This window comes from Sus scrofa, chromosome 14 (assembly GCF_054392235.1).
Source record: "Sus scrofa isolate SSC_HxYL_T2T_F1_AM1 chromosome 14, Sscrofa_HxYL_maternal_Yorkshire_Landrace_v2.0, whole genome shotgun sequence".
Taxonomy (NCBI): domain Eukaryota; kingdom Metazoa; phylum Chordata; class Mammalia; order Artiodactyla; family Suidae; genus Sus; species Sus scrofa.
The window spans coordinates 123,542,323-123,558,476 of NC_139396.1; the positions used below are offsets into that span (position 1 = coordinate 123,542,323).

The 16,154-nt window shown below is 44.1% G+C and overlaps 1 protein-coding gene across 4 annotated transcripts in view; it reads right to left on the reverse strand.

Moving 5' to 3' along the window:
* SLC16A12 (solute carrier family 16 member 12) overlaps positions 1-16,154 on the reverse strand; it is a 94,082-nt gene that overhangs the window by 68,088 nt on the left and 9,840 nt on the right. Inside the window, exon 1 of one of the 4 annotated variants that reach the window (XM_021073515.2) lies at positions 3,702-3,960. The exons of the other annotated variants lie outside the window; for them this stretch is intronic. The gene's annotated coding sequence lies outside the window, so the exon portion shown is untranslated. Of the gene's footprint in view, positions 1-3,701; positions 3,961-16,154 lie in introns of those variants that run through there. 4 annotated transcript variants of the gene reach the window in all.

Genomic DNA, 16,154 nt, shown 5'->3' on the forward strand with positions numbered 1-16,154 from the left:
TGACCCTCAAACTAGGCAGTCAGAATTATTATGTCAGAAGAAACCCCCCCCCCAAAAAAAGGCTACCACAAAAGGTCACTGATAATTGATTAAAACAATCACATGTAAAGAGGCCCTGAACTAGTGCCTTTCCTTATCACCTCTTCCTGGTTCATCACTCTCTCTACTCCTAAAAAAAAAAAAAGTTTCTCACCCGCCTTTCAGCCAGTACATGATCAAATATAGTAATTGAAAAAAAGAAAGGAATAAAGGAATAAATGATATTATTGTAAGCTGGACAAGCCTCATTTTCATACGGGTGGTAATCTGCTTCATGAAAGGGTTTCTTCCAGCTCTTTCTGAACTGGTACACATGCAAACTTTACTGCCTTTAGAGCAGACATACGCACTTGCTATGAGCCTTAAAACTATTTAAAAAATTACAAACTATGTAATTTCACAGAATAGGAAGAAAGCACCCTTCCTTTTCATTTGTAATCAACCAAGATGACCAGTCAAAACCTTGGTGAGTAAACATTACCTACAAAGGAGATTTCTGGGTGCTAAAAATCTAAATGCAGGAGGAAGATGCTCTCGGGCACCAGAAAGCCACATGCTGAGACCTGGTAATAATGGTATCTGTACTCTAAGCCACTGCCAGGAAGTCCTGTTTTTGCTTCACTGGGTAGAGGAACGCATGGCAGCTGGGCCTCAAGCACTGGAGCATCGGTGGACAGCCTCAGCCCTAGGAGGGTAGCAACGTGACGGCGCAGCAACAAGTCCAAAGTCAACAAGTATGAGGACCCACGTGAGGGCTGCACACCCAGGGGCAAATGGGAGGTACCGTCAACCTCTGAATTGATACAGCTTGATTCTGAGTTTCAAGCATTTTTTCCCAAGCACTTTTAACTACACATTTTATACATGCTTAACAAAGAAAAAAGTGAGAAGAGAACAAAAAGACAATAATAAAAAACATCTACATCCTACCAGCTAATAGTCACGGTTTATTTGGAATAAATTGTTTGAATTTTTAAAATATTATATATGTGTATAAATACATCTTTTTAAAAACAAAACTGACTTCACATTCATTACCATGGCAATTTAAAAAAAACAAAAACAGGAGTTCTCCTGGTGGCTCAGCAGGTTAAGAACCTGGCACTATCTCTCTGAGGATATGGGTTCGATCCCTGGCCTCGCTCAGTGGGTTAAGGATACAGTGTTGCTACGAGCTGCAGTGTGGGTCACAGATGCAGCTTGGTTCTGGCATTGCTGTGGCTACAAGGTAGGCCTACAGCTGCAGCTGCAATTTGACCCCTCGCCCAGGAACTTCCATATGCCACAGATGTGGCTGTAAAAAGAAAAAAATAATAATAATAAATAATAAAAAATTATAAATTAAAACAAAAACAAAAAAGCTAGCCAGTGTTAGTAAGGATGTAGAGAAGTTAGAACGCGTGTGTATTGCTGGTGAGCATGTTAAAATAGTTCATATACCAGGAAAAACAGTATGGGGTTTCCTCAAAAAATCAGAAGTAGAATTACCACAGGATCCAGCAATTCCACTTCTGGGTGTACACTCAAAAGAAAGGAAAGCAGGGACTTGAACAGATATATGTACACCCATGTTCATAGAAGCCTTATTCACAATAGCCAAAAGATAGAAGCAATCCAAGTGTCCAGAGGAGTGGATGAACAAAATGTGGTATCTACATATAATGGGATAATATTCAGCTTTAAAAAGGAAATTCTGACCCATGGTGCGACATGGATGAACCTCGAAGACATTAAATGAGGTGAACAAAGCCAGTCACAAAGGGACAAATACTCTATGATTCTACTTATGTGAGGTACCCAGAGCTGACAAATTCATAGGCAGAGAATGGTAAGTTGCCAGGGGCTGGGGAGGGAGAATGGGGAGTTATGGTTTAATGGGAATGGAGCTTCGGTTTGAGATGATAAAAAATGTTCTGGAGATAGATGGTGATGACAGTTGTACAACAATGTGAATGTACTTTAATGTCACAGAACTATACTTTTTTGTTGTGTTGTGTTTTTTACTGAAACATAGTTAATTTACAAAGTTGTGTTAGTTTCAGGCGTACAGCAAAGTGATTCAGTAGTGAGATACATATACATATCTGTATATATATGTGTGTGTATACACATATATATATATTCTTTTTCAGATTCTTTAGAACTACAGTCTAAAAATTGCTAAAATGGTAAATGTTACATTTTATATTTTTTACCAAAAATTTTAAAAACCCTAGGACCCTCCTGTCTGTACTTTGCTCTTTTCACTGTATTTGATGCCATGAATGTTAATACATGTCCTCTGGCTGATCACTCAGACATGACTGCAAAGTATTTGACTGTATGAATGTACCATAACTGATTTCACCAATCCTCTATGTTGGACACTTGGTTTACCTCTGATTTTTCTCTCCCCAAAAGATGTTATGTCATTCAATCATGTGACACATCAGGTTGCATTCCATTCCTGATGTTCCTCCCTTTGGACTCATTATGGTCATTCACAAATATTTTGAGAATCTTGTATTTTAGTCAGCGAAATTTCCGTACCATGAAAAATATTTATTAACTACTTGTTTCTGTAATATATTAATAATTAATAACAAAGGTAATGATTAATACTTACTTTTAAATACCTGTACACTTTCAGACTTACTATGGAGGAGGAAAAAAAGTTAGAAACATTACCAACTGAACATGACACCATGGGCAAAATTCAAAATACTTAGCAAGAGGCTGACAGAGGCACCGTCACTCAGAGGAGAGGTTTGGCCAAACCATGTGTCAGCCAGCCCTGTGCCCACCATCTGACCAGTAGCCCTGACTAACCCCGAAGAAACCATTTCACCATGAATGTGGGGTTATATGGGAGTTTTAAAGTAAACGTTTCTGAACAGACCCTATTTTTCTTGGTTGCCCAAAGGAGAAAGAGCAGATTTGGGAAAAGAGGAGCCAGACCCTGGATTGTAACCTGTGGGACTTTGAAGTGGACAGTCCAGAGGCACCGTCGGATGACGGGTCTGGACCCCAGGAGAGAGGTCAAATGGACACCTGGAGGTCAGAGCACACAATCACAATTAGTTACTGAGATCTTTAAAAGCAGGCCTTTCCGATTCCTGTGGGGATCTCCTGTTAATGGCAGAGTCAAATCAGAGATCTGGGGGACAGCCTGAGATGCACATTTCTTTTCTTTTCTTTTTTTTTTTTTTTTTTTTTCTTTTTATAGCCACACCTTCAGCATATGGAAGTTCCCAGGCCAGGGGTCGAATCACAGCTGCAGCTGCTGGCCTACACCACAGCCACAACAATGCAGGATCCAAGCTGTGTCTGCAACCTACACTACAGCTCACGGCAACACCAGATCCTTAACCCACTGAACGAGGCCAGGGATGGAACTGCATCCTCACAGAGACAAACATCAGGTCCTTAACCTGGAGAGCCACAATAGGAACTCCTGAGGTTTGCATTTCTGCTAAGCTTGTGAGTGAGGCTTGTGCTGGTCCCCAGACTACAAACTGAGGAGCAGGGTGCTTGAGGTGTGGGCAGAAAAAAGGAGAGAGTAGGATTTTGAGGAACCCCCGTGTCCCAGGAGGAAGAGGAGGTTGCAAAGAAATTGAGAAAGGTCAGAAGAAGCCCAAGAGAGCTTGGGGTCCTTGAGGCCAAAGAAAAAGGAACAACGTTACCAATCCTACGGGTGGATCAGGTAAGCCCTTCAGAAGAGGTACTGCGCCCGTCTTAGTCCGCTCGGGCCATCACCACAAAACGCCCCAGAGCGTGGCTTAAACACCAAACATTTATCCTCCCACAGTTCCGGAGGCTGGCAGTCTGGGGTCAGGGTGCCAGCCTGGTCGCGTTCCAGTGAGAGCTCTCTGCTGGCTTGCACACAGCCGCCTTCTCGCTGTATGCTCACCTGGCCCCTCCGTGGTGTGTATCTGGAGAGAGAGGGATTTCCCTCTCCTCCTCCTCCAAGCCCATCACAGGGCTCCACCCTCATGCCTCATCTAAACCTAATACGTCCCAAAGGCCCTACCTTCTAATAGCATCACATTGGGAGTCGGGCTTCAACACAGGAATTGGGGGTTGGAGTAAAAAACACTGCATACCTAACAGTGCCCACTGGACTTTGTGTAAATGTAAAGGTGCCCCGTAGGTGATGGCAGCAACTTTAAGGGATGATGCAATTACCTGAGGGCACAGAGATTCATTAGGACAACCCCAAACCACTTCTGTAATACTCACGGACTGTCATACTCTCAGGTCCCTCAGGTCAGGAATGCTGAGTCCCTGGCATGGTAGAGGCACTGCCTCCCAGCTCAAAGCAGCACCCCCGGGAGTTCCCGTCATGGCTCATCCAGTTAAGAACCCAACTAGTATCCATGAGGATGCAGGTTCGATCCCTGGCCTCGCTCAGTGGGTTAAGGATCCCGCATTGCGGAGAGCTGTGGTGTAGGTGGCAGACGTGGCTAGGATCTGGCATTGCTATGGTTGTGGTGTAGGCCGGCAGCGGCAACAGCTCCAATTAGAACCCTAGCCTGGGAACTACTAGGTATGGCCCTAAAAAGACAAAAAAAAAAAAAAAAAAAAAAAAAAAAAAAAAAAGGCAGCACCCACGACACACAACAGATGGCAGGCGATCCCAGGAACACACGCCAAGAAGCTCCTGAAACAGGAGTCCAGGCCACAAACATTCACGTCCCTAATATCCATTAATTTGCTGAAACACAGTCCCCCTGGGCACTAAACAGAACAGTCAGAGTCAGAGGGCTCTAATCCCTGCCAGCAGCCTGCATTCTCTGTCTCTGAAACTATCAATTTTGCTGCACTGTGCCGGCCCAGCCGAAGTTCCATTTGTGGAAACTGAAGATAAATGCAGTCACAACTGCTTCTTATCCCCATTTTCCCACAAGAAGCTCAAAGAAAAGGCACATGGCTTCCTAGGGCCACGCTCCCAGGCCTGTTATTCTAGTGACCTCATCAGAGTCACCCTGCAGAAAACCAGGCTTGCAAGAGCCTTGCTTCCCTCCCCATGGGATGGCTTCCCCGAGAGCTCCTGGCTCAGCTCACAGCTCTCAGGCCCCGCCATGGGATCCACTGACTAGGACTAAATGGCACTAAATGTTCTAAATGGCACTCAGCCTTCATTAGGTAACCTCGGAAAGTCACCACAATTGATACAATGAGAGATGGAATGTCTCACCATGCTTTATTTTCAATTAAAACCAGAATTAAGGGAGCTCCTGTTGTGGCGCATAGGAAATACACCCGACTAGTATCCATGAGGATGCAGGTTCAAATCCTGGCCTCACTCAGTGGGTCAAGGATCCAGTGTTGCTGCAAGCTGTGGTGTAGATTGCAGACATGGCTCAGATCCTATGTTGCTGTGGCTGTGGCATAGGCTGGCAGCTGCAGCTCCGATTCAACCCCTAGTCAGGGAACTTCCATATGTCACAGTTGCAGCCCTAAAACAAACAAACAAAAAAAACAGAATTAAATAAACCAGGGGCTGCCTTGGAGACTGAATAATGTTGTATAAGTGTGACTATTTGGTAAGTTAAGGCAAGAGACAGAGCATAATGCCAAAAAGAAGCTACCTCAACTTACATATTGTAATTACAACAATCTTGCCTATCCAGAAATATCAGCTACGGGGAAAAGGCCTAAAAGCAAACAAAATTGAAATCTGTGCAATGTGGTCACAAGAGCACATCAAGGCATCTGATCCATTTACTTTTCCTGTAGATATAATTCTAACTGGCCTACTTATTTGTTTTTCAAGGCAGCAACAAATTAAAATGCAAACCTCGAGAGGGCAGGGATTTTTGTTGGTTTTTTTCACTGCTGTATCCCTGACCCCAAGAACAGAACTCAAGTGTCTGCCGGATGGTGAGAGAATGAACCTTTCCATGTTCTCCTCCACTGCAGAGCCCAGCCCCACCCTATTGGGTCACAACTCAGCTATTTCACACTTGAGCCCCCAAAGACCTGTGATTTTGCAATCCCTGGTTTAAGTGTTATGACAGACCACTGGCTTGTAAATGGATATTCTAAATAACCCATATAGTGTCTGGTAGGAATAAAAACATTCCCTCTGTGATCTTGTTTCCAGTAGTTCTTTGCTTAATGCCTTGTTTTTACCTGGCAAGGTAAACATCTACCTTGTTTCCTACCAGATTATAAACCCCTTCACACTAGTTATTGGTGCAAAGCGGTTGAACTGAGCTGGGAAGGGAAATTTTAACTCCGTGCCTAGCTTTCACCATTTGAAGGCTCTGCCAACAGAACACCATCTAGAGAAGAAAAGAGTCTCCTAAAAAAAGAATTGATAAACGGAAACCTCAATTAAAGATTCAGGAGACCAGGAAAGGAAGCACTTGTGCCCTGTGACACTAACAGTGCCCAACAGGAAGAAGAGAGACCCCTCTTCTTCCCTGGCAAGAGCTCAGCCAGTGAAAAGCCATGGACCCTTGTGTTCACCAGCACCCTCCCGACTTCCTGTCCCCCCCATAGACGAGTTCTCGGAGATCCCCTCCTGGCTCAGCGGAAACGAATTTGTATAACATCTCTGTGGAAGCAGGTTCGATCCCTGGCCTCACTTGGTGGATTGAGGATCTGATGTTGCTGTGAGCTGTGGTGGAGGCTGCAGATGAGGCTTGGATCCCAAGTTGCTGTGGCTGTGGCAAAGGCCAGTGGCTATAGCTCCAAATCATCCCCTAGCCTGGGAACTTCCATATGCTGAGGGTGTGGCCCTAAAAGACAGAAAAGAAGAAAAAGAAGAAAGAGTTCTCTCTTTCTCTGGCTGTGTGGGGACTTGCATGTGGCTTGCCATGGCCACAGACCACAAATTGTAATTCTCTGCTGATTGCAAATAAACCTATCTTTGTTAGAGAATTATCTGGCTGTCTGTTTGTTTAAGGCCAACAGTGTGAGTAATTGTTTTTAATCTGCTCTCATTACCTGCCATACCACTGGCACTAAGTGGCTTTGTCATTTCTCTTTAAAATACAGCACTTCTTTTGGATTAACATTCGGTTCAAGTTACAACAGTTTTGTGGCCAATCTGATGCTTCTAGTAATGGCTAGGAATTCACTAAATCCATAATAGGCAAACAGTTCTTGCCAAGGCCTGATTCAAGAAAAATTCAAATGTTTAAGAGCCATGTTTTAAAAATTCAAAATGAAAATAGCTTAGTGTCTTCTACTGGGAGAATGTGGAGATTAGAAATGTACATTTTCATAACCTACAACACCAAGTTTATTGAATAGAAAACTATTACTACTTGTTTAATCAGAAGTTCCTGTCCAGGCACCTCTATGAAATAACCCTGCAGGGGCAGGTGGGCAGTTTTCTTGCTTTCTTTCTTTCTTTCTTTTTTTTTTTTTTTTTTAAGCAGAAGTTCCCAGGCCAGGGATCGAACCCATGCCATAGCCGTGACAATGCTGGATCCTTTAACCGCAAGGCCACCAGGGAACTCCAGTTTTTCTGATTGTTGTTTCTATTTATGCAGAACTCTACCATTCACAATGTGGGTTATGGGGCATTACAGATTCTCCAAACCACTCCTCAAGGGATCGACCACACATGCCCACAACCCGAAAATAACAGAAATTGTACATTACCCCACAGACTTTAGAAACAGCCTTTCAAGAAAAAGGAAAAATTAAGAAACTCTGGGATATTAAATATATCTAGTGCTGATCACATCTTATTTCAGAAACATTAAAATGAGGAGGAAAGGCATTCTCTTTGTGTCTGAGTGGTTAATGAACCCAACTAGTATCCATGAGGATGCAGGTTTTAATTCCTGGCCTTCCTCAGTGGGTTAAGGATCCAGTGTTGCCGTGAGCTGTGGTGTAGGTTGCAGACGTGGCTCGGGTCCCAAGTTGCTACGGCTGTGGTATAGGTTGGAAGCTGTAGCTCCAATTTGACCCCTAGCTCAGGAACTTCCATATGCCACGGGTGAAGCCATAAAAAGCAAAAAGCAAAAAGGAAAAAAAAAAAAAAAATGAGGAGGAAAAACTGTGCACCTTAGACTTGGGGAACCTGAGATTAGACTCTTCTGATGAAAGTGACTTGCCCAAAGTCACTCCATGATTTGCCTGCAGGACTAGGATGGGGGCATCTAATTTCTTTCCTGAAACAGTAGCTGACCACCAATACATGCAGGCACTAGAAAAACAGAGATGAGCAAGAGGCAGCCCCAGGCTGTGGTCCCCACCTCTCACTGTCAGGGGCTCTGCTCCCTGCCTGGGCAAGGCAGGACAGTGCCAGGCAGAAAGCCAGAGCAGCACAAATCGCTTCCCTTTCCCCAAAGGGTTGACTGCCAGGACACTCCACTGCTGCTAAACCTGGGAGTATCCTAGTTCCCAGAGCCCAGCCCCTCAGCCTCACCCAGGTAGGTCTTGGAGAGGACAGTGCGTTCCTGAGCCCCACCTCTACCCTCTCAGCATTTCTGGCTGCCTGGATAAAGGCATGTCTGGCTCCCTTAGGTGATCTATATCTGCAGAGAAGGTAGCCAGGAGCACATCCCCCAACCCATTAGCTGTGCAAGCTTGGCGTGCTGCAGGAGGGAGTGGGGTACCTTTTATCCCCTTCTGTAAAGTCTGAATTATTTTAGACGTGATTTTGAAAATGCACATCTGGAAAAAGAAGCCAAGAAAAGCAAATACAAAACGTGCAATTTGGGTACAGAAATGTTTGGGTTGAAATCCAGGCCCTCTGGTTGACTTGCTGTCTAACCAGGTCTCCATTCTGCCACAGCACTTGGTCCACCTCTCCCATCCGCCATAGTCCTAGTGACACTGTGTGATCAGTCTGTTAGTGGGTCCCTCCAGGTAGGGGTGGTCCCACTCTTTTCCTTTTATCATACATGACACATTCATGTTTAAAATTACCTCAGGAGGAGTTACTATTGTGGCTCAGTGGTTATAAACCTGACTAGGATCCATGAGGATGTGTTTGACCCCTGGTCCTGCTCAGCGGGTTAAGGATCTGGCGTTGCGATGAGCTGTGGTATGGGTCAGGATGTGGCTCGGATCCGCGTTGCTGTGGCTGTGGAATAGGTCAGCAGCTGTAGCTCCAATTCACCCCTAGCCTGAGAACTTCCACAGCTGTGGCCCTAAAAAGCAAAATAAATTAATTAATAAATAAAATTCCCTGGGAAAAATTACAGGCAGAGGACACGACTGATATCGTATACACTCCACTCCCAAGTACGACTTTTTAAAAATCCATCTAAGAGTAAGGGCAGTTCCTTCCTCTGACTTCCTGTCACAACACAGCCTCATTCATCCGTGCACCTTGTGGGAGGTAGGGAGACTTGGGAAGAAGTATTTCAGGAACTGTTGAAGGAATTACATGGGGGGTAGAATCATAAGAATGAAAGGCTTTCTACTTCCTCTTCAACCTCAATAATAAATACTCCATGTTCACACTGAATCAGCAGAAATCAGTATCTCTCACTTCATTTTTCCCATCAGTTTATTCACAGGATGTCCCAGCATGAGAGCCAGAACCATGAATAAAAAGCAGATGTGTCTGAACAACACGCCTTCAGGGAGTTGCTCTACATCCAGATAGAGAAACCTCATGAGCAGTAACTCATATTAAGGGGAGGATGAAGCAAGACGCACAAGTTTAGTTTCTCCACTGGACTGTACAACTAGTGGGGAGGAACTGATGTGGGCTGGATTTCCTCAAAACCCAGCATAGGCTGAGCCATTCGAACACCGTTTTTATAACTGCAAAGGGGGCCTGGGAAAAGTAAGTTAGGGGGTATCAGAATGGTTCAGATTTTCTGGAAATAATTTATGATCCCAGGCACATAAAAAGCAGAATGAAAAAAACCCATAATACCAAAATAACGCAACAATTGTATCATTTTCACTACTCAAAACCCTTTCACGAACCAATCAGATAACTCATGTAAAAATTTCAAACTCTTTCACCCAGCTATTCTCCTTCAAAGAAACTAGTATAAGGATATAGACTAAAAGAGTTCACGGCACAGTGATGTTCAAAGCAGGGCAATTTGCAACATCGAAAAAGTGATGCCCGGGAATTCCCGTCCTGGCTCAGCAGAAACGAATCTGACTAGGAACCTTGAGGTTGTGGGTTCAATCCCTGGCCTCACTCATTGGGTTAAGGATCCAGCATTGCCATGAGCTGTGGTGTAGGTCGCAGATGCAGCTCAGATCTGGCATTGCTATGGCTGTGGCATAGGCTGGCAGCTGCAGCTCCGACTGGACCTCTAGCCTGGGAACCTCCATATGCCGCAGGTGCGGCCCTTAAAACAAAACAAAACAAAAAAAAAAGTGATGCCCTATATATACTGATTTCATTACTTGATAGGTCTCTTGACCACAAAGCCTCAATACAATACAAATACAATCTTGGCCTCTTCATGAGGCTCAGATGACACAACATGTACAAGAACCTAATACACATTTGTAAATCTCTATTTCAAAAGTGTAATGCAAAAAAAAAAAAAAAAAGCTTATATTTGGGGAAAGAAACAATAGAAAGAAAAGCATCACGTATTCTAAAGATACTGACACAACTGTGTTTTGCAAATCTCCAGTGCAGTGAGCCCTGAACTAATGAGCTAAAGACAATCAGTGGCAGATAACAGAGCAATTGTCAAAGGCCCCACAGCCATCTGCCACTATGTAGTCACAAAGGCCAAAACAATGGAACCGCTGGGTGAAACTGAGCCCACATCTGTTCACTATCCCTACCCATGAGCCTTGCTGTTGTGGATCTCGGCTTCACTGAAATCAGAAATAAAGTGTTTTGCAGAGTGCCTTGAGTGCGACGGTTGCTTGATTTGTATTTAGTGAGTAATAACGAGAATGCATGTAAGCCTGTAGCAAGTGCCTAGAACAACTAAATCCCTGGTAAACAAAGATCTGTTATTCTTCTTAATCATTACCAATACCATTATTAAATAATTACCATTTGTATAGCTCCTTAAAGTTTACACAAAATGCTATTAACTCCCACAATGATCCTGTAAGAGCAAACAGTGGCTCACAGAAGTTGCTGATTTGTCCCAGTTCACACTGCCAGCAAATGCTGAAGTCAAGGACTTGACCATCATCCAAGGCTCTTTCCCCTTGACAAGTCTGGAATCTTTCAATGGCCTCAAGCCTTCTTTCCATCATGGAAGTGAGTCCCAATATCCAGTCTTTCCCAAATGGCTAACCAAGAACTACGGTGATCCCGTTCCCCCGCCAGTCGGACTGACTTCAGGAAAGGGCAGTGAGCTGATCCTTGGCAATGACTTAAGGAGATCCTGGGAAAGGTTTCCTCACTACTGAGGAGACCTGAAGACACAGCTTCTCTCCTTCCCCCGGATGTTCCTATCTCAATGTGACCCTGCAAATTCCTGTACCCATCTTGGGACTGTGGCGGGAGTCAGGCTGAGAATGAAAACAACACGGGGCACGAAAAGAGCCAAGAGAAGAATCACAGAGGAACAAACGCAGAGCCAGACATTCCACTGCTGGACTTTCTACTATACAAAGGAATTTTTTTTCCTTACTAGCAAAGCCAGTCCAGGTTGGAGTTTCTGTTCCTCACACCCCAAAACATCCTACCTGATGCATTATCTACACATGGCACTTGGGTGTCAGATCCGGCATGCATATGTTTTTCTCCCTGTGTGTAGTAGCTCCATATCTTCACATATGGGGATTTCTAAGCTTACATCATATATAATTTTGATTTCCTCAAAACCTAAACAGGCAGAAGAAAAAAGGAGACAGTGGTATGCACAGCTGTACAAAGGGAACATATATTGCTGGTTCCCATCCCATGGCTAACTATAGAAGCAGAGGACACCACACTGAGTCCCACGGAAGTTTCTGGCCCCTCTCCCACGACCCCTGCCCATATAAATCACAGCAAAGCTCGACATCTGGAAGCCTGATGATCCTCAACTGCCTCTCTCTGCCCAGAGAGTGTCCTACTGCACACGACCAGGAGAAAAGACAAAGGAAGGTAAAGCAAGAGGAAGAGATTTCATCAGAACACGGGTAGTCTTTTCTTTTCAGGATGATAATGGCAGTTTGGCTAAAGCACTCAAAATTGTTTGTGGGAGTTCCCGTCGTGGCACAGCGGAAACGAATCCAACTAGGAACCATGAGGTTCCAGGTTTGATCCCTGGCCTTGCTCCGTGGGTTAAGGATCCGGCATTGCCCTGGGCTGTGGTGTAGGTCACAGACACAGCTTGGATCCCACGTAGCTGTGGCTGTGGTGTAGGCCGGCAGCTGTAGCTCCGATTCAACCCCTAGCTTGGGAGCTTCCATACGCAGCGAATGTGGCCCTTAAAAAAAAAAAGAAAAAAATTGCTTGTGAAATGTGTTGTTTTGCCAATTGACACTTCAAATTCTTTTGTCAAAAAACACAGTGCAAAAGAGAAGCTATTCAACTGTTCTTTGACAAGGTTCTATTGAGACCACCAAGTGATTTCTGCTGCATGCCAGGTATCGGCTAACTTTTTGTATCTTTCCCTAAAACTATAATGTTCTTGATTTGCAGCTTTCTAAAGTCTGGACCAGTCCTTAGGGCTTCTCAGCACCATCCTTCCAGGAGAAGCGGGGACTAGTGAACATCTACCCAATATCTCTGTTGATCTCAGCCTTGCCCTTGACCTCATGAGCTTTACCTCCAACCCATTTCACTGATGTACTCCCAAAGCCACATCATCAACATATCATCATCTGTGCCTACCCTCACTTTTGAAATGTAGGGTTGTTGTGAGAATTAAATATCTGTCTCTAAGCCCAACTTTCTACCCCGCCTCAAGTGTCCAGCTCCTCAACTCCCATTGCACCTGCTTTTCAACCTCCTTGAGCCCTTCTGCCCCTTGTTCCTCCATTTTCACCCATTCCATCAGCCTGTCCTGCTCTCCTTTTTCTTCTCCTTCAAGGCTAGAGTTCATGATCCACCACATCAATTTCTCTCTTTCCAGCACCCCCTATCCTTCCAAGGCACCAATCCCCAATTCCACACCAATCCAAGTATGTCCACTCCTATAACAGGTAAGGCAAGTTTTGCTGGAGGAAATCTCTCAAACTTGCAGATTGACGGCACAACATAATGATGATTTCCAACACAGGCTAAGTGCTCACAGTGACTCAGTAACAGTATACTGTACCAATTCCATAAACACATTGGTTATTGGTTATTCAAAATCTTAAGTATCTGACGTACCTGCCATTTCCAGCAAGAGAGCCTTGCATCCTGGTTCTGCCTCCTAGGAGCTGGACAACCTCAGGCAAGCAAGTGGCTTAACGCTTCCATGCTTTAGTTGTCTCATTTGTAAAATTAGGATAGTAATTCTATCTCTATGGGGTTGTTGCAAGAAATTAGTGAGTTAATATATGTAATTTTAAAAATGCATAGAGTGGAGAAAGTGTCCAAATCATGTCAGTTACTATTTTAGAGAGAATTGGGTCTTTGAATAAAATTTTCCCCTATTTCCTTTCCTTCAGTTCTTCCTCCAGTTTATTCACATCCACATGCATCCTTATTTCTTTTCAGCCTTTCTCAAAGAAAGATGCACCCACTTATATTTAATTTTCCAGTTAATATCCCATCTCCTCTTTTCTATAATTTAAGCTGGAGCTTTACACTGGGTCCTCTTTGACCTGTACATTTACTCCAGAGTCTCTCATCTTGAAAGCAGAAAGGAAGAATGGGCAAAAGGAAGGAAGGGAAAAGAAGCAAAGAGAAGGGGTGAGAATTCCACTCCAGGCTTACCACCCTTCCTAGCTACCGCCAATTACTTTCTTCCCTTCTCACCCCCTGCCTCTTTAGAACCTGTCTACACTGGGCGTCTGTCTCCTCACCTCTTTTTTCATTCCCATCTCCATGGAGTGGAATTTGCCACCTGCCTCCATTCACACCATTCAAGCTGTTTTTGACATTATCAGCAATGGCTCCTAATTGCCAGTGGTAGCTCTGCCATCCTTAATGAATTCACCCCTCTGTAGCATCTGGCCCTGCTGACCTCTCTCTCATTCCTGAACTCTTTCGCCCCTGGATTTCCACAACAGGAGTCTCAACAGGAATCTCACCCATTGAGCCTCCCTTCCCTCAGACCCATGCCTCTTACTTCTTTTGCTAGATCCTTCTTCCTCATTAGAAATCATTAGAAATGATGTCATTTAGAAATGACATCATTAGAAATAATATCATTTATTCATTCATTCACTTACCATAGGGCAGGTACCCTGACAGCTGCTAGAACCAGTTAAACAAGGACAGATGAAACACAACTCCAGAAGACAGGATTCGAGCTGAGACCAATAACTCAGACAGATGCGTGGTGCCTTCTGATGTCATGCAAGGGCAGGGACACTGTAAATAAGACTCCATCCTTGCCCTCATACTTAGTCTCATGAAAAAGATCAACACGGAACTAGATAGTCAGAGGACAAAAAGAAAGGTACAGTGACCGGGTAGAATGTGAACACACCCTAGTTACTCTCCACAATTTCTGGACCCATTTCGCACCTCCCACTTCCCACACTTCCCAGGTAATCACATCCCATCACATGATTTTAACTGAACCTATTAGCTAACATGCACAAATTTTGTGTTAGATGCAGAGAATTTCAAATTGCCTGCCAAACATCTCTACCACATGCCCTAGAGAGCACCAAGCACCAAGAATATTTACATATAAATAAAGCAAAAGGCTTGAGGAATTAGTCTCATTTGCTATCTGTACCCCTTCAGTAGACTCCCTAGTTTGTCATCCTCTTGGACTTTTCTTGAAGCCCAATTAAAAATTAACTCTGTGAAATAGACTCACAGACATAGAGAACAAACTTATGATTTGTTGAAGAGAGGGGAAAGAGATAAATTAGGAGAGGGGATAGGGAAGGGAGGAGGGAGAGGAGACAAATTAGGAGCTCCGGATTAACATATACATAAAATAGATAAACAGTAAGGGCCTACAGGATAACACAAGGAACCAATTCGATATCTTGTCATAAACTATAATGGAAAAGAATCTGAAAAAGAATGGATATATGTATAACTAAATCACTTTGCTATACACCTGAAACTAACACAACAATGTAAGTTAACTTTATTTCCATGTTAAAAATTGGTTTAAAAAAACAGCAAGGAGTTCCCGTTGTGGCACAGCAGAAATGAATCCGACTAGGAACCACAAGGTTGCCGGTTCAATCCCTGGCCTTGCTCAATGGGTTAGGGATCCGGTGTTGCTGTGAGCTGTGGTGTGGGTTGAAGATGCGGCTCGGATCCCAAGTTGCTGTAGCTGTGGTGTAGGCCAGCAGCTACAGCTCTGATTTGACCCTTAGCCTGGAAGCCTCCATATGCCATGGGTACGGCCCTAAAAAGGAAGAAGAAAAAGAAAGAAAGGAAAAATAAATTTAAAAACAGCAAAAAAAAAAAAAAAAAAGGAAACACAAGCAAGTTTTAGGACCAAATCTAGTCCTACTCCACTCTTCTGTTTAAAAGCCTTCAAGGATTACTCTTAGTGGCCAAAGCAAAATCGGAGCTCCCTGTCCCTCAGGGTGATACTCAGAACCACAAATGATCTAGCTCTTGCCTGCTCTTCTGGCATCTACGTGGCCACTTACATACCCGGCGCATCAGCCACATCAAACCACCTGAAGAACCATGTGGTTCTTTCACTCCACAGTGTACTTTCCCACCTCATTGCCTTTGTACCTATTGCTCTTGCTGCCTAGAACACCCTTCCTCTGGTTGTTCGCCTCAGGAATTTCTACATTTAATTGTTTGACCAATCTAGGCATCGTTAAATGCCTCTGGCTCTAAACTCCCACAGAGAAGTCGTTTCTGGGGCTCATCATGGTGCTGTGATTCTTTGTCCACACACCTGTCTCCCCTAGGAGAGTGGAAGCCTTTGCATAAGAAGCCTGCCTACTCCCTGTGAGCCTTCAGCATTGGGGGCAGCCTGGGTACTCAGCCTAGTGAAAAGGTAGACTCACTGAGTTATTTCAACATTGTTTAATCATGATATTATTTTATTAGTGACTTTAAAGGTAATTCATTCTATTTCATCAAATGCTTCTTCCCTAGAAGAGACTATTTGAGACTATTAAAAGGATCAAAGGCTAGGAGCTTCCTGGTGGCCTAG